Source organism: Vicia villosa, unplaced genomic scaffold (genome assembly GCF_029867415.1).
Source record: "Vicia villosa cultivar HV-30 ecotype Madison, WI unplaced genomic scaffold, Vvil1.0 ctg.002546F_1_1, whole genome shotgun sequence".
Lineage (NCBI taxonomy): Eukaryota > Viridiplantae > Streptophyta > Magnoliopsida > Fabales > Fabaceae > Vicia > Vicia villosa.
The window spans coordinates 112,501-125,357 of NW_026705964.1; the positions used below are offsets into that span (position 1 = coordinate 112,501).

Below are 12,857 nucleotides of genomic sequence, written 5' to 3' on the forward strand. Positions count from 1 at the left end.
AATCAATGACATGGAGATAAACATCCCCCTATCTTGGTGCACTCTCTCAAACGGTTTTGCATGTTCTTTCCTTAGCTTCCAATAGCTTCTCCCCCTTTGACAATATCAAAAAGAGATCAAGCAATATGTTATAACAAATATCATCTAAGGTCATTGTCGATTACTTCATTATCAACTAAGCATTCAATTCCTCTAACAAGTAATCACATAAAAAGATGTTAGAGAATGATTAAAGATGCAGAAATAACATAAATAAAACATCCAAAGTTTGAGCATACACTCAATGTTCAATCTTACAACGAACACAAAGTAAGTAATAAGAAGCAAAGATACACAACATTAAATAGCAACAACCAATAAAAGGTTCACAAATGATGCAAAATACAAAATCGTGGAAGTAGCCCTAGTCTTGATCATTCTCATCTCCTTCTTATGGTGGTGAAATTTGAGGATGGTGAAAGGGGTAGTGTTGCATGAAGTTTTTGGTGAAGGTGTTGAAGTTGTTGGTGAAGGTGTTGAAGTTGTTGGCTTGAGACTGCAGCATTCCATACAACGTAGTATAACGTTGTTCTTGAAGGGTGGAGTAGGCAGTAAATTGTTCACCCTGTTCTGCAACCCAGTTGGATAAGGTGGAAAGACGCTTATTCATAAGAGTTGAGTTCTCAACTTGTTGGAGACGCATAGCTTCAAGAAAGTTCACAATATGATCATTGTTACCATCTTGTTCTCCATCCTCATCTTCACCCGTTGACTCATCATCCCCACCTACTATGTTCTCAATTTCATTTTCCTCATCACTACCATCTCTTTGTTGGCTAGCATTATTGCTTCTTACAAAATATGTATACCTTCCTTGACTTCTATTCCAAACATGGCCCATCATAGTAAGAGTTTTCTGAGTGAACTCTTGGTCAGTAGGAATCTTCATTAGAGGGAGATTTGGAACTCCAATGTCTGCTTTATTCAGAACAAGTTGAATAAAGGACTCATAGCTTAATGTCGTTCCTCTACCTGATTCTTTCAAATCAAACATTCGCTTCAAAATGTAGTACAACCAGTTTATCCTTATTCTATTTTTGATTACCCACACCAAATGGACTTCCAAATGATCAACACGAGAATATCCACCCCTCTTAGGACGAATAATGCGAGAGACAATCCACTGTAGAATACAATCGAGTGGTTTTAGGACTCCCGTTGTGACCTATTTTGGAAAGAAATTGTTGTTAAAAAAATTTTCAGGATAAGGACGCTTTAGCATAGAGTTCAAAGCTACCTTATAATCATAGTCACCAACATACCGGGTGTCGGTTATCTTAACAGCCACTGTACTTGGAGGAAAAAATCCATCATCCTTCCAAATTTCAAAATTGACAGAATAGACTTGGTTACCCATCTTGTACCAAAAAGAGGTACCCTCAAACTCACCTTGCAAACTATTGTAGAACATTTTCATCAATTCCTCATTGTAGTCAGTATCAATTTCCAAAAATACTTCTAATTTTTTAAACCTCAAGAGATCAATAACCTCGGGTAAGTTCAATCTTCCTAAGGTTTGGCTATAGGCTACAAATTGTTTGACTACCTTCCTCTTACTAAAATTTACCGAGTAAGATTCAACTAAGTCATCAGATAGAAGAGATTGAGGAGTTACCAGTTCATTTTGTTGAGTAGAGGAACCACATTTCACTAACCTTCTCTTGGTTGGTCTTGAAGAAGCCATGGATGAAGGTTTGAGAGAGAGAGAGAGAGAGAGAGAGAGAAATATTTAGGGTTTTGGTGGGTGTTTTTTGGTGGAGGAGAAGAGAATGAGAAAGTATGCCTTATCCACCAATTTGTATTCTGAATTTTTTAAAAAAATGGAAAATTTTACGCGATGCGTCGAGCTATACAGGTCTTGCATTGACGCATAAGCCCAAAGTTTTGAAAATTTATGCTCTGTATGAGTCGACCTGTGGCATGTGTAGGTCGACCTAAGATTTCTTATTTTCCAAATTTGTCGATGTTTGTGAATCTTAATGCATGGTGCAACATATATTAAGGCTAGAGCATGTATCACACATCAAAAGGAATAAAAAGGACATATATTACAAGAACATAAGTAGGGATATTTCAAGTTTACTATATTTAAGAGTCAAAATAGAAACTTTGAGTTGAAACGATATTACCTTTATGATAGGAGATGAAACTTTACCCTCACACCACTTTAATACTCAACAATAGCAATTTTATGATAGCATAGATATAAATAAGAGCAATGCAACTATTATAGTTGCTTCCTATCTGAAATATCAAGAACACCAAGCTCCCTATGAATATAGAAGAAAGACTTGGTAGCTAAGGGTTTTGCAAAAATCTCGGCAAGTTGATTTTTACTTTCAACATGCTCGAATACAACGTCACCTTTTTCTACATGATCCCTTAGGAAATGGTGTCTAATCTCAATGTGTTTAGTGCGAGAATGTAATACTAATTTTTTGGTTAGGTTTATAGCACTCGTGTTGTTACAGAAGATAGGAATATGGTCGAGCTTGACATTGAAGTCTAGTGGTTGTTGTTTGAGCCACAAGATTTGGGCACAACAATTACCGACTGCCACATATTCCGCCTCGGCAGTTGAAAAAGCAACGAAAACTTGTTTCTTGCTATGCCAACTTACTAAGGAGTTTGAAAATAAATGGCAAGTGCCACTAGTGCTTTTCCTATCCAACTTGCAACCAGCAAAGTCGGAATCGGAGTAACCAACCAATGAACAATCACTTCCCTTGGAGAACCATAACCCATGCTTAGTTGTACCACAAAGATACCTAAGTATGCGCTTGACTGATTTTAAATGTGACTCCTTAGGACATGATTGATACCTTGCACACATACATACACTGAACATGATATCGGGACGAGAAACGGTAAGGTAGATAAGGGAACCGATCATACCTCTATACCTTTTTACATCAACCGACTTACAATGTTCATCCCTATCAAGATTTATAGCGGTAGGCATTGGTGTGTCTATGACCTTTGATTTTTCCATGTCAAAGCGCTTTAGAAGTTCTTGACAATATTTGGTTTGGCTCACAAAGGTACCTTCCTTGAGTTGCTTTATTTGAAGTCCAAGGAAGTAATTTAATTCACCCATCATGCTCATTTCAAATTCTCCCTGCATGAGCTTAGAAAACTCCTTGACTAAAGTCATATTAGTAGACCCAAAAATAATACCATTTACATATACTTGAACTAATATAGAGTGTTTTTCGTGCCTCTTAATGAATAGAGTTGTGTCTACTTTTCCTCTTGAAAAAACTTGATTAATCAAAAAATTGCTTAGTTGCTCGTACCAAGCTCTTGGAGCTTGTTTAAGACCGTACAAGGCACGCTTAAGCTTATAGACATGGTCGGGATAATCAAAGTTTTCAAAACCGGGAGGTTGAGAGACATACACTTCTTCATTAATATGGCCATTCAAAAAGGCACTCTTAACATCCATTTGATATAGTTTAAAGTTTTGTGAACATGCATAAGCTATCAACAAGCGTATAGCTTCGAGTCGGGCGACCAGAGCATAAGTCTCCTCATAGTTGATCCCTTCCTCTTGACTATACCCTTGAGCAACTAGACGGCCCTTGTTGCAAGTTATAATTCCGTTTTCGTCTAGTTTGTTCCTAAACACCCATTTTGTGCCAATTACTCGATGGTCTCGCGGAGGGAGGACAAGATCCCAAACCTCATTTCTCTTAAATTGGTTTAGTTCCTCTTGCATAGCTAAGTACCAATGTTCATCGACTAAGGCATCTTTGGAGTTCTTAGGCTCAATTTGAGAGACGGAAGCATAATAATAACAGAAGTTACTTATCTTTGACCGTGTTATTACCCCTTTTGAAATGTCTCCTATAATATTTTCCATAGGATGATCCTTTGATGATTTCCATTAAAGAGGGAGATCACTTTTGTCACTTGGGTGATCTTCCACTTTCTATTCAAGTGCTTGATATGATTCCTCCTCAACTTTCTCGGGTAAGAGGCAATCTTTTTCTTTATCTAGTTTAGCCTTCGGATCTTTTAGTATACTCTCGGATGAGATACTTGCACCATCAAACACAATACCTTTTCCGATGGATTTTGGATAAGACTCATCAAAAGAGACATGTACGGACTCTTCAACGGTATGTAACCTCTTATTGTATACCATATACGCTTTACTACACTGAGCGTATCCTAGAAAGATACCCTCGTCCGCTTTTGCATCAAATTTACCAAGATTTTCTTTTTCATTATTTAGAACAAAACATTTGCATCCAAAAACGTGGAGGTGTGAGATGTTTGGCTTTCTACCCTTTAAGAGTTCATATGGGGTTTTGTTTAGAATAGGACGGATTAGAATCCTATTCAAAACATAACACGTCATATTTATGGCGTCGGCCCAAAAATATTTAGGAAGCCCATGTTCATTAATCATAGTTCTTCCGAGTTCTTCCAAAACACGGTTTTTACGTTCCATCACTCTATTTTGTCGTGGAGTGCGAGGTGCGGAAAAATTATGATTAATTACATGTTTCTCACAAAACATTTCAAAGAGGTGATTTTCGAATTCACCTCCGTGATCGCTTCGGATGGTGACAATGCTAGTGTTCAACTTATTTTGAGACATTTTGGCAAATTTTTCAAATGCGGAGAAGGTGTCACTTTTGCTAGCTAAGAAAATCGTCCAACATAACCTAGAGAAATCATCAACTATGACGAACCCATAATAGTTTCCACCTATACTTTTTATTCTAGATGGTCCAAAGAGGTCCATATGAAGAGTTCAAGGGGTCTCGATGTGGAAACAATATTTTTCGATTTCAACGAGATCCTTGTTTGCTTCCCTATTTCACAAGTGTCACATAAGTGATCTTTGGAAAACTTAATTTTGGGTAGTCCAACAACCAAGTCTTTTGAAACGATTTTATTTAGCATGTCAAAATTGACGTGTGTTAAACGTCTATGCCAAAGCCATGAATCTTCACTCATAGTGGCAAGAAATTTAGCCTCAGTCATTGATACCTCATTTAGGTCAAGCATGTATACATTGTTAACCCTCAGGCCGTTAAACACGTCATCCTTCTTATCATTATTTCTAATTGTGCAACTTTCTTTTGAAAAAGAAACTGAGTATCCTTTGTCGCACAATTGACTAATGCTAATAAGATTATGTTTAAGGCCCTCAACTAGAAGGACGTCTGAGATAGTAGTAGAAGAGGGATTACCTACACTACCTTTACCGAGTATAGCTCCCTTGTTCTTATCACCATAGGTCACAAATCCTTTCTTCTTAGCCACGAAGTCATAGAATAAGGACAAGTCACCCGTCATATGTCTTGAGCACCCGCTATCGAGAAACCATCTTCTCTCAGAGGACTCAAGACATTCCACCTACCATATTTAAACAAGGGAAATAGGTACCCAATTTTCATTGGATCCTTGTGTGTGAGTGAAACACGGGTTGCTCTTGGGGAACCATTTGAAGATGCCTTTAGGGACCAAGAATCTCCTAAAATGACATTTCCTAATAGTATGTCCCATTTTGCAACAATATAGACAAGCCAAGTTTGTATGGTCATTACATTTGCTTGATTGATCTTTTATCACATACGTATATTTTTTTATAAGGATTAATCATACTATTTATAAAGTGTGATTGATCAATAGAAAATGTAACTTTGGGTATTGAAGCTTTTTCTAATGTAGTTTTGAGAGTTCTAGTCTCTCTTTTCCAAATGTGACAAGACTCACATCCACCCCATTTAAACCAAAAATCCTTGTCATTTTCGCTCTTGCCTTTGATAGCCTCCATAACAGAGTCCATGAGAGTTTCTAATTCCTTTTTGGAATCGGAAACCTTTTTCTGAAGGTATGAAAAGATTTTCTTATTTGAAGGCAAGCGTTTGAAAGCTTCCTTGGCTTCTTGATGTAGATTATCAAAGGATTTTTTTAATTCAGAATAAGACATTTTATCAACATTATTGTATTTGAGGTGACTTACATTCTTTTTCTTCTTTTGGTGTGCCATAAGACATAGATTGATCGTCTCCTCTTCATCACTTGAATCTTCCTTGCTAGAAGAGTCACTATCACTTTCCCAAGCAATGTATGCCCTCCTATCTTTTGTTGATTTCTTTTGGAACTTATTCTTTGCCTTGTCTTTCTTGAGCGATGGACATTCCGGCTTGTAGTGGTCAGGCTTACCATAGTTGTAGCATGATATTTTTGACTTGGATTTCTTACTATCATCTTGCTTGTTGGTCTTGGCTTGACGTCTATAGTCGACAAGGTTGTTGTCCGAGTGTTTGATTTCATTCTTAGGAAGATACCTATTGTACTTTCTTACAAACAAACCCATATCTTCATCCGGACTTTCACCTTCATCACTGGAGTCACTTTCACACGAATCCTTGGTGGATGACTTTGAGCTTGAAGCTTTTAACGCGATTGACTTCTTTTCGGTGTCTTTTGACTTTTCTTTCTTTTCATGCTTGTTTAGATTCATGAGATCTTGCTCATGTTCTTCAAGCTTTCCAAATAGAGTCGTAAGATCCAAAGTAGTAAGATCGTTGGCCTCTTTGATTGTCGTGACCTTCGATTACCATTCCCTACTAAGACATCTCAAAACTTTATTAGTAGCAACAACATTGGGAGTAATATGTCCTAGAGTGTGTAAGCAATTGATAATATGAGAGAATCTCTTTTGCATTTCCGCAATGGTTTCCCCTTGCTTCATGTGAAAGAGATTAAACTCTTGTGTAAAAGTATTGATTCTAGCTAGTTTGACATCATTAGATCCCTCATGGGCGATTTGCAACGCGTCCCACATTGCCTTAGCAGTTTCGCAATGTGACACGCGAAAGTACTCATCAACCCCTAAGGAAGCTATAATCATGTTTCTAGCTTTCCAATCATACGCATAATTGTTTTCATCTTTTTCATCCCATTGTGCTTCCGGTTTTGGTCTGGTAACGCTAGCCTCAGTGGTTATGGTTATAGCCATGGGACCTTCGAGGATGACTTTCCATACTTTTCTATCAACCGAGTTGATATGCACACGCACACAGACTTTCCAATAACTATAGTTTTCACCGGTGAAAATAGGCACTCTATTGTACGCCCCTTTTGGATCGTTCTCCATTTTCTAAAAAGTTATATGCAGAGCACTAGATAAACCGGCGCTCGTGATACCACTTGTTAGGCGATGTGACGGATATAGAAGGGGGGTGAATAAATCCTTTGTTTACTTTAAGCGCTTTTTAATTTTAAATGAAAGCGCCCTGAATTTTAACTCTTCCCCAGTTCAACGTTTTCTCTATCTCATCTTCCAATTTCTCAAGATTTCGCCTCAGTTTCTCCAGTTCTTCATTCTTCTCGTTTCTTCCCCAATTTCTCATTTTACATTTTTCGTTTTTTAACTTCTCATTTAGGGTTTTTTGATCTGTCATTCTCAAAGCTCGAATCTAAGATGGATGATCGTGATGTTGATGGACATGAAAATCGGTGCTGAAACGGGACTCGTTGTTTGTAGAACTCGGGCTTTCAATGATGGTCACTCTGATGAACAAGTTTTTCAATATTGTTATTTGACAGAACTACCACGTCGGACCGCCACTGCCTGCATCAGTATTTTTTTCCCAAGGTTTGTCTTAGGTTTTCTTACAATCTCGTTGTGTCTGTGTTAGTTGGATCATAATGTTCACATTTGGGATATCGGTCGCTTAAGAGGAAGAATGCATCTCCGGCTGATGATATACTTAGTTTGAGTCAGATGAATACTGATCTTTTTGGTGGGGTTGATGATGTTGTTAGGTATGTGTTGGAAGAGCATGACTTGGGGGTTAACTGGGCTTCTTTACATCTGACACTGCCTCTTATCTTTTCTGCTGATGATAGACAGGTTAAGATTTGGAAGATGAACTGTAAATATCAAAACATTCTTCAGTTATCGAATAATTGGGATATGTCATTGTTTATATCTAATAGATGACTTTACATTTCTTGTTTTAGATGTTAATATATAATGTTTATTGCATTTCATTTAGTGTTGATGTGATTTTGATCATAATATTATCTTAGCGTTGATTGGAGTTGTTGCGGTGTAAACTAACCATAATTTGTTTTTTATCATAAAAACAGTGAATAACGGTATCGGTATCGGCACCTTCGGATACCGTTTTGTCATGGTCATTTTTGCGGTAACGGTACATTTTTTAAAACTTTGTCTAATTCAAGTGGTTGTTGTGCACTGTTGTAAAATCGAGGGTATCGATTTTAATTCATGCTCATAATAAAAGAACTGAAGTGTAAGTTGTTTTGTTTAGCATTATTTTTGAAGAATGGAAATCATGCTAATTGAGGATTGGTATGGCGACAGGCTTTGGATTATGTCATAGAAGAAGCAAGGCAAAATGGAGTCAGGTTGCTTCTTAGCTTAGTAAATAATCTGCAACCATATGGTGGGAAGAGTCTGTATGTCAAATGGGTGTGGCAAGAAGGAGTAAGATTAAGCGCATCCAATGCAGTTGAGTAAAAAAACTATTCTGAAGTTTTTGCCTAAGAGTGGAGTCAATAATCCTCTTTATCGTAAGTAGAAGGGTTTTCGAATGTACCTTATTGCCACTGTGATAAAAGGTGTCTTCTATGCCGAACCAACACCCAGTTGAATCCAAGAAGACATTCTGTATTCATTGATTCAGTAAGGTTTGTAAAAATCCATTTTTCCACTTGTTTATATATGTCTGAATTCCATGTTAAGAAATTTATATTTTGTTGTTTTTGCAGCATGATGACCATGGAAATTGCAAGTACTTTATTTGGAAAGATGTTTGGGATGAAATTGTTGCAGCTCAAACAGAGACATCGAAAGGAGAATTTAATTGGAATGGAGGTTGGAAGATATAATGCAATGGATGATATATGGAAAGCAAAACTGAATTATAAGTTTAACAGTTTGGTGTTGAAATGAAGTTCATGAAACATTTTTATCTACATCATTTATGATGCAAATGTTGCTTATGGCAGTGTGTCGGTACTTTATGCAATGTATATTATAATATTTGAAGTTAATGAGCAGTTATGGTTAATGGTGTGTGACAAACAATTGAATTGAATTGAAATTGTGTTAATGTTGTGGTTGACAGTATCATGAAAAGCACCTTACTAAAGTGTTTGACAGCAACAAATATGACAAAACCAAAGGCAAATTTAAAAGGTAGCATTCGTCAAATGGAGGCATTCAATTACATCAATATCTTAACATGTCTTGAAATTTAAAAAGCAGTGACTTAATAGTTTAGTTGACACCAAAACCAAAGGTTGGCACACAATAACTAATACAAACTTAACATAATAGAATCACAAAAAAAGTCTTCAAACATCAATAATCAGTCTTCACTCATCCTTCTTCATCAGTATTGATGTGAACCTCAAGGTGGAAGCATTGGTGTTGGAATGAAATTCATGGATGAAAATTTTCAGTTCACTCAATGTTACACCATTTTCACAAAACTTGTGGCATCTCAGTGCAATCCCTCTACATCATTTTTTCAAACCTGCAGTAGAATGAAGATTTTTCAGTTCAGTCAATGTTACACCAAACAAAGCTATCAAAACATACAAAGATTACACTAAAAAAAAGTAAGGAAAATGACATTTGGTCATTTGGTTCATCCAGTGATCAAACTTCTAAGCAATGCTCAATAGACTTTGCTGCTGGTGCTAGTGGTGGTGAGAATGCGCATTCTGCTAGTCAATAAAAGGAAAATAAAAAAAGAAAAGCCAAGGAGGAAGATTGTTTCAATATTAGAAGATGATGTAAACCTCATTGTATGTGGTCACAAACAACACCAGTTACGGCAGCAACATGGCCAATGCAAACCTGCCATATCAGTCCAAGAACCAGCTGCTACCTGCATACTTGCATCACACAAAACTTGTTGCCCAAAAAGACAATTTCCCAAAGTTAAAGCCATGCGGGAAAACGAAATAGAGCCGATGATCCACTAGTTGATGCTAAAACCACTCTTTTTCTATTTTCAATATCAGAAGGTTTTAAGGAAGCCCGAGGTGCCTTGAGTCGTTTTGGAGCAATTTTGTATTCAAATCAAAGTCTTGTAAAATCGGACTCTGCATTCGCAATACCAGTTACGGGGGCATCACTATTTACATTACCATTAGTGAGTGGATCTATCATAAACTGACAAACAATACCTGCTGACTAAAAAAATAGTCATTTCATAGAAGGGCCTGTAGCTGACTAAAAAAATGTCTTTAACATAACTCAGCAAAGACCAATGTTTTGTTCAAGAAAGACTATTGGACATTCATATCAATTTGGCTAAAGCCAGCTTGCGTAGGAACATGTTATCTAACATTTACTGCTGAAACAAGTAGCCAATGGTTGCAGCCAGCTTACCAGTTTCATAGAACATTAACTGCAGATGGAAGGAAATTTGAATCTTCAAGCACACCAGCCATCCACAGCATCACATACAAAACTGGCAACACAAGTTCAGCCAAATTATTTTCGCATATCAAATTTATTAAAGAGGTAAAAGTTCAATAGTAGAAAAGGTAAATCATTAAATTGTATCCCACCTGAAAAAGTAGAGAATAGGGAAAACGATTTTGTTTGTTAAACATAAAGAGAAGGCAAGACAGTTCAAAAGCACCCGGATGTATCTGGCATCATCACAGACATTCAAGAGTTATGACAGTGTATTCTTGGAACATTACAAGCAAAAACTTGATACAAATTTCATGAATAATCCAATGAAGAGAACAGTGGTACACTGCTTACAATAATAAACATCTTTTGTTTAAATAACTAGTTGCTTACACAAGGCATAATCCTTGTAAAAAAACTTATAGAAATAAACAGTGCCAAACTACTACATAAATTTTTTTAACATGTTAGAATCATGTTCTATTATAATCATTTTTTAAGTATCATCTCTCAATTGCTTTTAAAAGGCACGTGTGAACACCAAAGAACAAATACGAAATCATTAGGAAAAATTTGACAAATATTTCAATAACTCAGATCATATAAATACACTCGTAGGATTTTATAATAAATATTCCAATAGCCCTGATACAATATAATCAATATCTGTATCAATATTATGAGATTAAGATTTAACAACTTTTACAAGAAATAAGTATTTCCTATCATGTCCAAGTAATAATAAGTATATGTGTTAACGGAGAAATGAAAAATCACCAGCCTACAATCAAGATAACATAATCTAAGCTCCTTCTTTTCTTCGGAATTTTCATGAAAATAAATCAAAGCTGGGATCAAACCTGGTCATAAAGTACTCCATGATTAAACTTGGGATCAACAACTAATTCAATGGTGGAATGAGTACCATCTCTTGCAGGTGTCAAATCTTCTCCAAGCAAGGTGAACACTCCATGGTGAATCGCGCACCCAAGTGAATCGGAGAAGCAGTTTAATCGCAGAAAGAGTATAATAGAATGGTGAAAAACCCTAATCACAAATGAAGGTGAACAAAGAAGAGGAATCGTGTAACTTGACAGTTTTTAATAAACAACGAAGAGGAATCGTTGAACTTATTGGAAGCGGGAGAATTTCACAAAAAATGAATTCGGAGGGAAACAAAATGAATTATGGGGGAAACGAAATTTCCCTAATTTGAAAGCGGGAGAATTTCACAAAAGATGAATTCGGAAGGAAATGAAATGAATTATGAGGGAAACGATTTTTTTTTAATTTGTTCTTGATGGAAACATGCTCAAAGTATATGTTGTACAAAAGTAAGAATTTTAATAAAAATAATAGATAAATTATTTGGTACACATGAAGTGGGATATCGGTATTTTTAGTGTAAACTGTTATTAAATGTTAATTTATTTTAAAATAAATAAGTGACATAGTATGAAATTATAGCATTTGATTGGTTGAGAGTATCGGTACCTATCTAAACTCAATGGTATCAGAGTGTTCACCAAAATAATAATAGAAGGGTATTTATTATTAAAGAATGAGTAAAAAAATTAATGATAAATGATAATTTATTATTAAAGGATTAGTTAAGAAAATAATGAAAGGGGTGTATGGATACTCTCGAGAGTTCCTCATCTTAGTCGGTGGTATCTGAATATTCTCAAAAGTTACCCGTCTTAGTCGGGGGTATCAGAATACTCTTAGGAGTTCCTCATCTCAGTCGGTGGTATCTGAATACTCTCAAGAGTTCCTCATCTAAGGCAGTGGTATCTGAATACTATCACGGTAGTTCCTTGTCTTAGTCAGTGGTATCTGAATATTGTCACGGTAGTTTGATGGTTCACACATAGTTGACCATCGTCAGTGGATCTCTTCCATGGTTCACACATGGTTGACCGTCATTAATGGATCTATTTCATGGTTAAGACATAGTAGACCATCATCAATGGATCTCTTCCATGGTTCACACATGGTTGACCATCATCAGTTGAATCCCTAACATGGTTGACACATAGTTTACCATCATCAGTTAAATCCCTAACATGGTTAACACGTAGTTTACGATCATCAGTAGAATCCATGACATGGTTTACACATAGTTTACCATCATCAGTTGAATCCCTGACATGGTTCACACATAGTTTACCATCATCAGTTGAATCCCTGACATGGTTCACACATAGTATGCCATCATCAGTTGAATCCCTGACATGGTTCACACATAGTTTACCATCATCAGTTCATCTGTAACACGCTTCACACATAGTTGACCATCATCAGTTGAATCCCTGACATGGTTCACACATAGCCTACCATCATCAGTTGAATCCATGACATGGTTAACACGTAGTTTACCATCATCAGTTGA

At 36.4% G+C, this 12,857-nt stretch overlaps 2 long non-coding RNA genes across 5 annotated transcripts; one reads left to right on the forward strand and one right to left on the reverse strand.

Annotated features, from left to right (window-relative positions):
- The first annotated feature begins 7,305 nt into the window (after positions 1-7,305).
- On the forward strand, positions 7,306-9,210 carry LOC131639163 (uncharacterized). Of its 3 annotated transcripts, none has more exons than XR_009294893.1 (3): positions 7,306-8,222; positions 8,396-8,721; positions 8,803-9,210. It is a non-coding gene; the product is annotated as an uncharacterized LOC131639163 (long non-coding RNA). The 3 variants fall into 3 exon arrangements; XR_009294892.1 differs by having other exon boundaries at positions 7,306-7,660; positions 7,831-8,721; XR_009294894.1 differs by having other exon boundaries at positions 7,306-7,660.
- Positions 9,211-9,217: 7 nt separating this feature from the next.
- Positions 9,218-11,777, reverse strand: LOC131639162 (uncharacterized). 2 transcript variants are annotated; one of them, XR_009294891.1, is made up of 4 exons: positions 11,326-11,777; positions 10,618-10,701; positions 9,672-10,517; positions 9,218-9,572 (listed from the first exon to the last, which is right to left on the reverse strand). It is a non-coding gene; the product is annotated as an uncharacterized LOC131639162 (long non-coding RNA). The 2 variants fall into 2 exon arrangements; XR_009294890.1 differs by having other exon boundaries at positions 9,219-9,572; positions 9,841-10,517.
- Between the last annotated feature and the right edge of the window lie 1,080 nt (positions 11,778-12,857).